The sequence below is a fragment of the Arachis ipaensis genome, chromosome B03 (assembly GCF_000816755.2).
Source record: "Arachis ipaensis cultivar K30076 chromosome B03, Araip1.1, whole genome shotgun sequence".
Taxonomy (NCBI): Eukaryota; Viridiplantae; Streptophyta; class Magnoliopsida; order Fabales; family Fabaceae; genus Arachis; species Arachis ipaensis.
In genome coordinates, this window is record NC_029787.2 from 33937263 (window position 1) to 33946768 (window position 9506).

The window sequence follows — 9506 nt, forward strand, 5'->3', positions numbered from 1 at the left end:
GGATCAGATTTTGTTACTGTAAAACCAAAAGATTGAAGGGTGGAAGTAATTGTTAAGTACCAAGCCCTTGGGGCTTGTTTAAGGCCATAGATGGCTTTATTTAATTTGCATACAAGTTTAGGATTAGAGTGACAGAAACCTGGAGGTTGGGACATAAACACAGTTTCATGAAGAGTTCCATTTAGAAATGCATTGTGAAAATCATATTGTTGAATTTTCCAACCTTTTGATAAAGCAATGGTTTAAATCATCCTAATTGTAACTGGTTTTATAACAGGTGAAAAAATTTGATCAAAATCAATTCCAGCAGTTTGAAGAAAACCCTTTGCAACCAACCTAGCTTTATGTCTTATGATCTCACCTTTTGCATTCTTTTTAACAGCAAATATCCACTTACAACCAACTACTTTTTCATTTTCAGGTAATTCAACTAAGGACCATGTATCATGATATAATAGTGCTTTATATTCTGTGAGCATAGCATCTCTCCATAAGAGATTGTGGAGAGCACTTTGAATACTTTTAGGCAATAAATCAAAATTAGAAGAGACTGAGAATTTTGCTACCTGAAGAGCTTTTGGAGTTCTATTACCTGTCTTGGACCTTGTCTGCATTGGATGGATATTTTCTGAAAGAGTGGTTGTAGATGGGGGGTTTGAGGAAAAAGGCAAATCAATGTGAGTAGAAGTAATCGATGTGAGATCTTGGGTAGAAGTTGCTGTCCCATTAGCCTGTGAAGCTGTCTGCATTGGATGTATTTGTTCATGTTCCTCACTATGATGTGTATCACCAGAATTGATGTTGGGCATTGAAGATGAAGGATCAACAGAAGAGGGATGAATGGATGCAATCTGAGGTAAAAAATCTAAAGCAGTAGCATTGCTAGTGCAAGTTTCATTAATAGTAGTAGAAAAAAAAAGAGTGAGATGAAAATTGATGTTCATGAAACACTACATCCCTAGAGACAATTATTTTTCCACTTTTAGTGAGACACCTATATCCTTTTTTATTCAAAGCATAACCTAAAAATAAACAGGGTTCTAGTGATGAGAAGCGCCAGAATCAGCATACCAAGATGGATCAGCAATTGTAGCAGGTGTAGCAAGCATTGCTTTGGGATTATGGAATGAGGGAGGTGGAGGGAGTGCATTGTGCATCGAAGAGGTGGGTGAGTTTTGTTGTGCATGTTGAAATTGTTGATCAAATCTAAAATAACAGTAACTAGCAATATGCCCAAACTTGCCACAAATTTGACATTGTGGCCGATTTGAGTTCCAAGAACCTCTTCCTCCACGATTTGTTCTTCCTCCACGCCCTCTTCGACCATAAGTGCCTCTATTAGGTGTAGGCGGTGTGTTTCTTGCATAGGTAGAATCAAAATTAGTCTGAGGAGAAGGTTGGGATTGAGTAAAATTGACCTGTACCATTGAGGGTTCTGGTTTCTTGAACCTCTCCACAATGTCTTCTTGAGCCATCAAGAGAGCTTCAAGGTCTGGAATGGAATAGGGTGGATCTTTGGCAGTGACATATGTCAAGAATGACTGATAATCTTCATTTAATCCATCTAAAATGACATTAGTGTATTCTGCATCAGTTAGAGGAGCTCCAACAGTGGCGAGTGCATCCACCACTTTTTTTATTTGAAGAAGATAATCAGATGCTGGACCAGTCTTCTTGATCGATTTCAATTGCAGTTGAAGTTGCCTAATACGAGCTTTTGTTTGTGACGCAAAGTGGGTGTGAAGTCGGCTCCAAATGTCATGTGCAAAAATACAACCAAGAACTCGATGTTTGAACGAGGGATCCAGGGATGAGTAAAGCCAGGAAGAGACATTGTAGTCATCAAGCCTCCATTCTTTATATGTCTTTGTTTCATTTTGTGCCTTTTCATCAGCAGCTGATGCGTATCTTGTTGGAATCTTCTGTTGGTCCAGATGATCTTGAAGTTCTTGACCTGAAATTGTAAGAATAGCTGAATGGCGCCAGGTGAGAAAATTATCATCGTTGAGTTTTTCTGGTAAAGGAACAGAAAGGGGCTTTAGAATTGACGCAGACGGTGATGCTTGAGTAGCAGCAGCAGCAGCAGATGATGGATTATTGTTGATAATTTCTGGCTCCATGGATCTTGGGCACTATCTGATACCATGAATGTTAACTATTCATCTCTCTCTTCTACAGTAAATTGAAGAGTCTTATTTATACATGAACTCTAGAAGCTACTAACTCTAGTTTCAAAAGTAACTAATGTGGTTAATCATTTTTCCTTTATATATGCTATTAGAAAGACATAATTTTCAGTAAAAAATAAAAAAGAACAAAGTCAAATAAAAATAAAAAAGACACTTTACATATTAAACATAAAGAACAGTAAATAATGAAAAAAATTCATATGAACTAAAAAATAATAAGAAATAAAAATATAAAAGGGAGTACTATACATTTTATAATATTAAACAAAAAAATATTTTATAATTTATTTTAGTGTCGTTAGTACTCTTTAATTTAGTATCATTTATATAAATAAAAAATAATAAAAGTATCATAAAAATTAATAAAAATAAAAATTTATATCAACAATAGTTGTCATATAAATAAAAAAAAACAATAAAAATATAACAATAAAAAATTAAAAAAATAACATCAGAATACTAAAAAAAGATATGAAAAATATTTATCATATAAATAAAAAATATAATAAAAAAATATAAAAATAAAATATGAAAAAAGTACTAAAATTAATAAAAAAAATTAAAATATTTACCTTGGCAGTGATGAAAACAAATCTGGAAAAAAAATCTGTAACGAAGAACATACAGAGAACTACTGTGAAATTATGTGGTTATGTGCATCCTTTTTATAGAAGAAATGAAGGGTGCAGTTGGTAGATATGGAATAAATTTCTTACCTAATTCCTCCAACGGTAATTAATTTTTCCAACGTGAACGCAGAAGCTTGAATTTGTAGCTTCACGTGATTGTTTAAAATTGGTTAATTAGAAGTTATTTATTTATATTTTTTTATAAAAAAATATTTTTTATATCCAGACGTCGGTGACATTTTGTACTTTCTCAAAAGTAAAAACAATCTCATGGTAATGTAAAACTCCGAGGAACGAAAAATAGCAATGCAAAGATAAGGATAGAAAATTAATTAGGTCATAAGCCAACCCCTTTCTAATTCAAATTATTTTAAAAAATAAGGGTAAAATACTTATATCAACTAAAAGCATTCGATTTATACATTTTAGTAGTAAATCAAGTAGTAAATCAAATTAATCTTTATCGAATTACATGGAGCATTTAATTTAAACATAAATTGAATTCATAATTCGAATTCATATTGGAATTACATGATAAAATAGTTTTACAATAAGTTTATATGTTTGCTATTATTGGAATTACATGTTTTTTCTTAGATTTTGAAATTTTATTATGTTTTTTATGATAATTTAAATTCATGCTCCCTCTAAAAAAATTTTTAAAAAAAAGAATAATTGCTAAATGGCTACGTCTCTAGTTAGTTTCCTAAAAAAATTGGTTTTTATTTCGTAAATTACAAACGGCAATCACGTTTTGTTTAAAAAAATAAATAAATAAAACTTCTTCAACACAACACGGCAATGCCGTATTGCTTTTTTTTTTTTAAAAAAAATGAAAGCCTCCTCACTAACATTTTGATATGTCAACATTTAATCTAGCCAAAATGTCATTGACGTGTTAAAAAAAAATTAAAAACATCAGTGACAGTTTTGTGCCATTTATAAAAAAAAATATAAAATCAATTATAAAAAGAGTGTTGTGTTGAAACGCAAAGTGAGATTGTTCTTTATTTGGAGAGCTTTGTTCTCCATATGTAATGACTAATGAGGGTATAAAATGGAAGATTATATTAGTTTAAAAATATATTGTTAGATTTTGTCTCATACATATGAGAATTTGAGTTTTTTATGTGAAAATTTATATATTATTATTGTTTCTCTTTCAATAACATATGAAGGATTTAAGAATGATTTTTCTCAAAGCGTAGATCGTCAAATGTTGAAGAAAGTGACAAATATTTTGTATAGACAACCTATACTAGTATTTGGTGGTTTCGATCAATTTCAAATAATGCATGTGAATGATGAAATTAGTATGCAAGGAATGTTTTCGACCTATTATCAAACTAGAGTACAAGCCTCACTTATTGAGTTATATGTTGAATTCGAAAAAATCGATCATGTTGATTTTTCTGAACCCAACATAAACTGGATGAGTTATAATATTGAAAACAATAAAGAGTTTTAAGGTAACTATAATATTGTTGGTCCAGCTGAAAATGTGGAAGAAGATGATATAATAGTTAAGAGAGATGTGATAGATGTTGTAAATGCACTAGTGAGCCAGCATCTTCTAGAGAGCCATCTTTGAATGTTGATGCCATGCATATATCGGAGTTTTCTAAATATATCAATACAGGTAATTTATTATTATTAATAGGATAGTATTTAGATTTATTTTATTTTATTATTGTTGTAGCCCCCCGTAGTTGTCGTTCACGGTGAATTCATCATTGAAATGGAGTTTAACTCTAAAGAGGTTGTTATTGCAATAGTTAAAGAGCATACCATCCAGAGAAGAGTCAACTACAAGGTTTATGAATCAAAACCAACGATATTTTATGCTAAATGCATATAGTACGGAACAAGCTGTGATTGACATATCGGAGTTAGTCTTATAAAAGGAGAGTATTGTTGGGTGATAAAGAGATGCAATGGTAGTCACACCTCCACCAAAAGTATCATCTCTCAAGATCATGCTAAACTGGACTCTGATACAATTACAGAAGCGATAAAGCCATTGATTGAAGCCGACCCATCTATAAAAGTGAAATCTGCCATTGCTGAAGTGCAGTCAAAGCTCAACTACACGATACGTTATCGCAAAGCGTGGTTAGTCAAGCAAAAGGCAGTTAAGAAAATATTAGGTGGGTGGAAGCTTCTTATGAAACTTTGCCCACATGGTTTAAAGTAATGATTGGAAAAGAACTGTTAGTAGCTATTGAGTACGAAACTGCAAGATCTTCGAATTAGTTGAGGATCTTCGAATTCTGACGCAAGTCTTCTGAAATTTTTACCTTTGTATTAAAGTATTTAAAAGTTGCAAGTCGCTGGTCTAGGTTGACAACACACATTTGTATGGAAAGTATAAAGCGGCTCTTTTAGTTGCAGTATCACAAGATGGAAATGAGAATATTGTGCCTCTTGTATTTGTCCTAGTCGAGAGTGAGATTGTCGATGTCTGACACTTTTTTCTTATCCATTTGCAAACACATGTAGTTAATCGAGATGGTGTTGCCTTTATCTCTAATAGACATGAGTCAATTATCTCAGTTGTAGGTTATAGTAATGCAACATGGTAATATTTGAGAGCTATTCACATGTTTGCTTCAGACACATAGTATCCAACTTCTTAAGGAGGCTCAAGGCGCCGCATATGCAGAAGCTGATTGTTAACATAGGCTATTCTAGAATAATGCGTAAATTCAATATGCGTTGCTAGAGATAATGTGAGCAAGGAAAGGCATACAAGCAGTGGCTAGACAATATCCCTCAATCACAGTATGGCTTGGCGTATGATGGTAGACATTGCTGGAGTCATATGACCACCAGCCTGGTGGAGTGAATTAACAGAGTATTGATAGGGGCACGTAATCTTTCTGTCACCGCCCTTGTTAAAGCAATCTTCTACAAGCTAAATGCGTTGTTCACAAGGAACAGAGTTGAGGCTAAGGCTCATATAAGTGCAGGTCAATTATTCTCTGAATATGCAACTGAAAAAATTATGTTAAATCAGCAGGCAATGAAAAACATCTAAGTTAACTTATTTGATAGACAGAACAAGATCTTTGAAGTGCGCGAGATGCCTTATGATTTGAAATTTGCAGTTTGCAGTAAACTTGCGTCTTCGGCATTGTGATTATGGTGAGTTTCAAGTGGATCGAATTCCTTGTCACCATGACTTTGCCTATTGTGCAAACCAGTGTCTATATTAAAAACAGTATGTGCACAAGGTATACACAATGGGAGAGATCTGAAAGGTATACAGAACTCGATTCAGGCCACTAGGAAATCCAACAACATGGCATCTTTATCAAGGACCAGGACTAGTACCCAATCCGCACTTCAAGCGAGTGACAAAGGTCGTTCTAAGAAAACTCGCTTCTTGAATGAGATGGATATTCGTGATCTATGTGGTCCTAGGCATTGTAGACTTTGTGGAGGTGAGGGTCATAGCCAAAGCAGATTCCCACACTGTGGTGATGCTAGTGCTAGTGACTCGGCTCCAAATTCGTAGTTCTCATATTAGGAGAGTTTGTGACCCCAGTTATTTCCAGCATTTTATTTAATGTTATATTCAGTTATAGTTTGCCTCTTTTAGATTTGATTGAGGCATGTTATGGTTACTTTGCTAAAATTAATTGTGTTTTTCACATTGCGCATGAAGTTTATACTAGTACATCGTAATCTATAAAACAAAACAATGCATACAAAATTACATTGCATATGTTCACTAACTCAATTTTATAATAATTCATTTAAAGATACTTTTCTTAACGGTTTGCGCCACTTGAGAACATCCTTTTTTGACCCTCTTCTTGATCAATGACGGCTCTATCTAGATCGATTCTTATGAGTTGGGTCAACCTTAAGGTCATAACCCTTATCGTGAGCACCTAGGCGATAACAAAAAATAATATAGTCATGATTAATTCATATCAATATAAATACCAATCTTAATTCATCATAAATACAATAATAACAATCAAATTACCTGAACCATCCTCATCACCTGGACCAGACTCATAACCACATCATCACCCGTACTAGACTCATCAACTACATCCTTACCTAAACCAGGTTAATCAACCTCATCCTCACTTACATGAGTCTCATCAACCGCATTGTCGTTCTCCTCCTCGTGACCCTTATGCATAGGAATACATATTGGGCTTTGGCGACGTCCAATTTCCCTATGGACACTTCTAATTAAATCAACAGAAGTTCTCGGCCTAGAATGCTCAGAATATGACCGTGGTAGATGTCTCACATCCAAAGATAATTGTCCGGGAACAACTTGAGGCATTGGCACCTGTAGAGGCACTTGTAAGAATCTTGGGTAGAGAATAAATCATTCACCTACTAAGATGACTCAAGACCCTGAACCCAATCAATAATGTGTCTATATTGTTTCTCATCCTATGCCACTGTTCTTAGCAATTGTAATAATAAATGCTGTGATGCCTGTGTCGGTATATATTCCTCGCACATAGTAGAGGACTAACCATATGACTATATGAAAAGTTAGGTGAAATGTTTTGCATATTCCTGTGTATATGGTGGGTATTGTTGTGAGTATGATAATATGTGTGGTTGACTGGAAGGTTGTGCATAATCATACGAGTATAGTGGTATAGATATTGTGGTGGGTCTGAATATAATGGTAGGTATGGTTGTTGTTGTGATGATGAGTATGTGTATGGATATGGTGGGTATGCATATAGCTGTGGATATGGTGGTTGTTGTTGCTGAGGTAGTTGCTTCTGCTGTTATGGTTGCTCTTGCTCAGCAAGCTCGAAAAGTCACAGGTGATCACTGAATTTACTAATGTACCAGTTCATGTATCGGTCGGATGGTTGATAGTTGTCAATATGTTGAGCTGTCAAGACACACCTAGAACTGTTATTCCATTGTGAGATCTATTTGCCATGTTATTCTTCCCAATTCTTGTTTTTTAGACCCGTTAGAACTATGTTATGCGACGCTCCAAGTTCATAGTTTTTACTGGAGGTCTTGATAAAAGCCAAACTATCTTCTAACCCTATCATTCGGATGCAACTCCACAGTCTCAAAGTATATTAGAAGCACAGTTGCACTTCATAGATTTGAATCGTCGTTGATCTTAAATGGAGTAAGATGAAGGACAATCTGGTTGAGACTATATGTGTCCCACACAAACTGTAAAAATATATCAAAGTTTACTGGTATAAATACACAATCATCAAATCATTCAATATAAGTAAAAGTACAAATGACAAAACATGTACCCCCGGTCAAGAGAAAGATCATCCAACCTTCTCCTGACGTTAGCAGTTATCTAATTTTTATATTGATCGGTGGTGGGTTGATAATCATTCCATCTGACATATTGTGTTCATATTAGAAAGTACTTACTACAACAAAAATAATTAAATGCAAATCTTATTTAAATTTTACCTGCAAGCGAGTGGAAGACTAGTATCCACCGATAAAGGTTCTATTGACAACATTCGTATTTAGACCCACACAAGGAGAAATGTCAAAAGACCATCCATGTTCTTGCAAATACTTCTAGTGTACAAGGCATGCAAATACTTCTAGTGTACAGTGATTTCAGATTTGTCACCGAATAATGTTGTACCAAATAGTAACATGATGTGATTTTTCACATAAATTTTCTTACTTTGTCGATCAGTTAAATATTGGCACTGCTTTAGAGTGCAGAATCATGCCAGCTTAATTCCGTTCCCTCTATGGTCATTCGGCCCAAGAGCACTACTGTATTGGTTCATGCACTCATTCTCTAATGTACTTGTGTTATGATCAGTTGATCCAGTCACTGGAAAATCGAGAGTTTTGAGTTCGAAAATCATGGCAACGTCCTCCAAAGTAATCGTGCATTTGTCGTGCAGAAGATGAAATTTGTGCATCTCAGGATACCACCTTTTAACCAGTGTGTCTATAGTCAGACTGTGAGACATGATTCTTCTAATTTGAGATATATGATAAAATTTCATCTCTTTCAGTTGTTTCTTCACCCAGACATCATATAAGTATATATTTGGTGTAAGTGTCTGTTGTGCAAGTTTCTTAAACCCTGAAAACAAAAATAATAATTAACTGTCAATAACTATGACCAGTCGATAACTACTATTGCTAATAAAATAAATTAATATTTAGTTTAGGAAAAATTATAATTAATAATTAATAAATTACTACAAATTCTAATAACTGATAATTACTAAATTAATTATTAATTACTAACTACTATAAACACAAAAATTATTTATATATAGAGAATGTCGAAAATATTCTATTATAATATGATCCTCAAATACATGTGATGCCACATTTTTTTATCTTCGTTTTTTTTTAAATTCTATAAAAAAAAACAATAACAATTAATGATAACACTATGTTTTAACAAATACTTAAAGTAAAAGTAAACTAAACTTAGTAAATAACATACGTTACTAATTACTAATACTGTTACTTTTTTAATTAATTAAGCATTTAAACTAAAAGATAATTTACTAAAAACATATCCTAAACAGTAATAATAATAACAACTCTAAATTTGTTTTCCTTTTTTCCAATAAATATTGCAAAAAAAAAAACCTAAAATCAGTAAATATATGCTAAAAATTAATCATATTAATTCTATTTTTTCAGTAAATAATTAAGATATAAAAAACCTAACAGTATATAT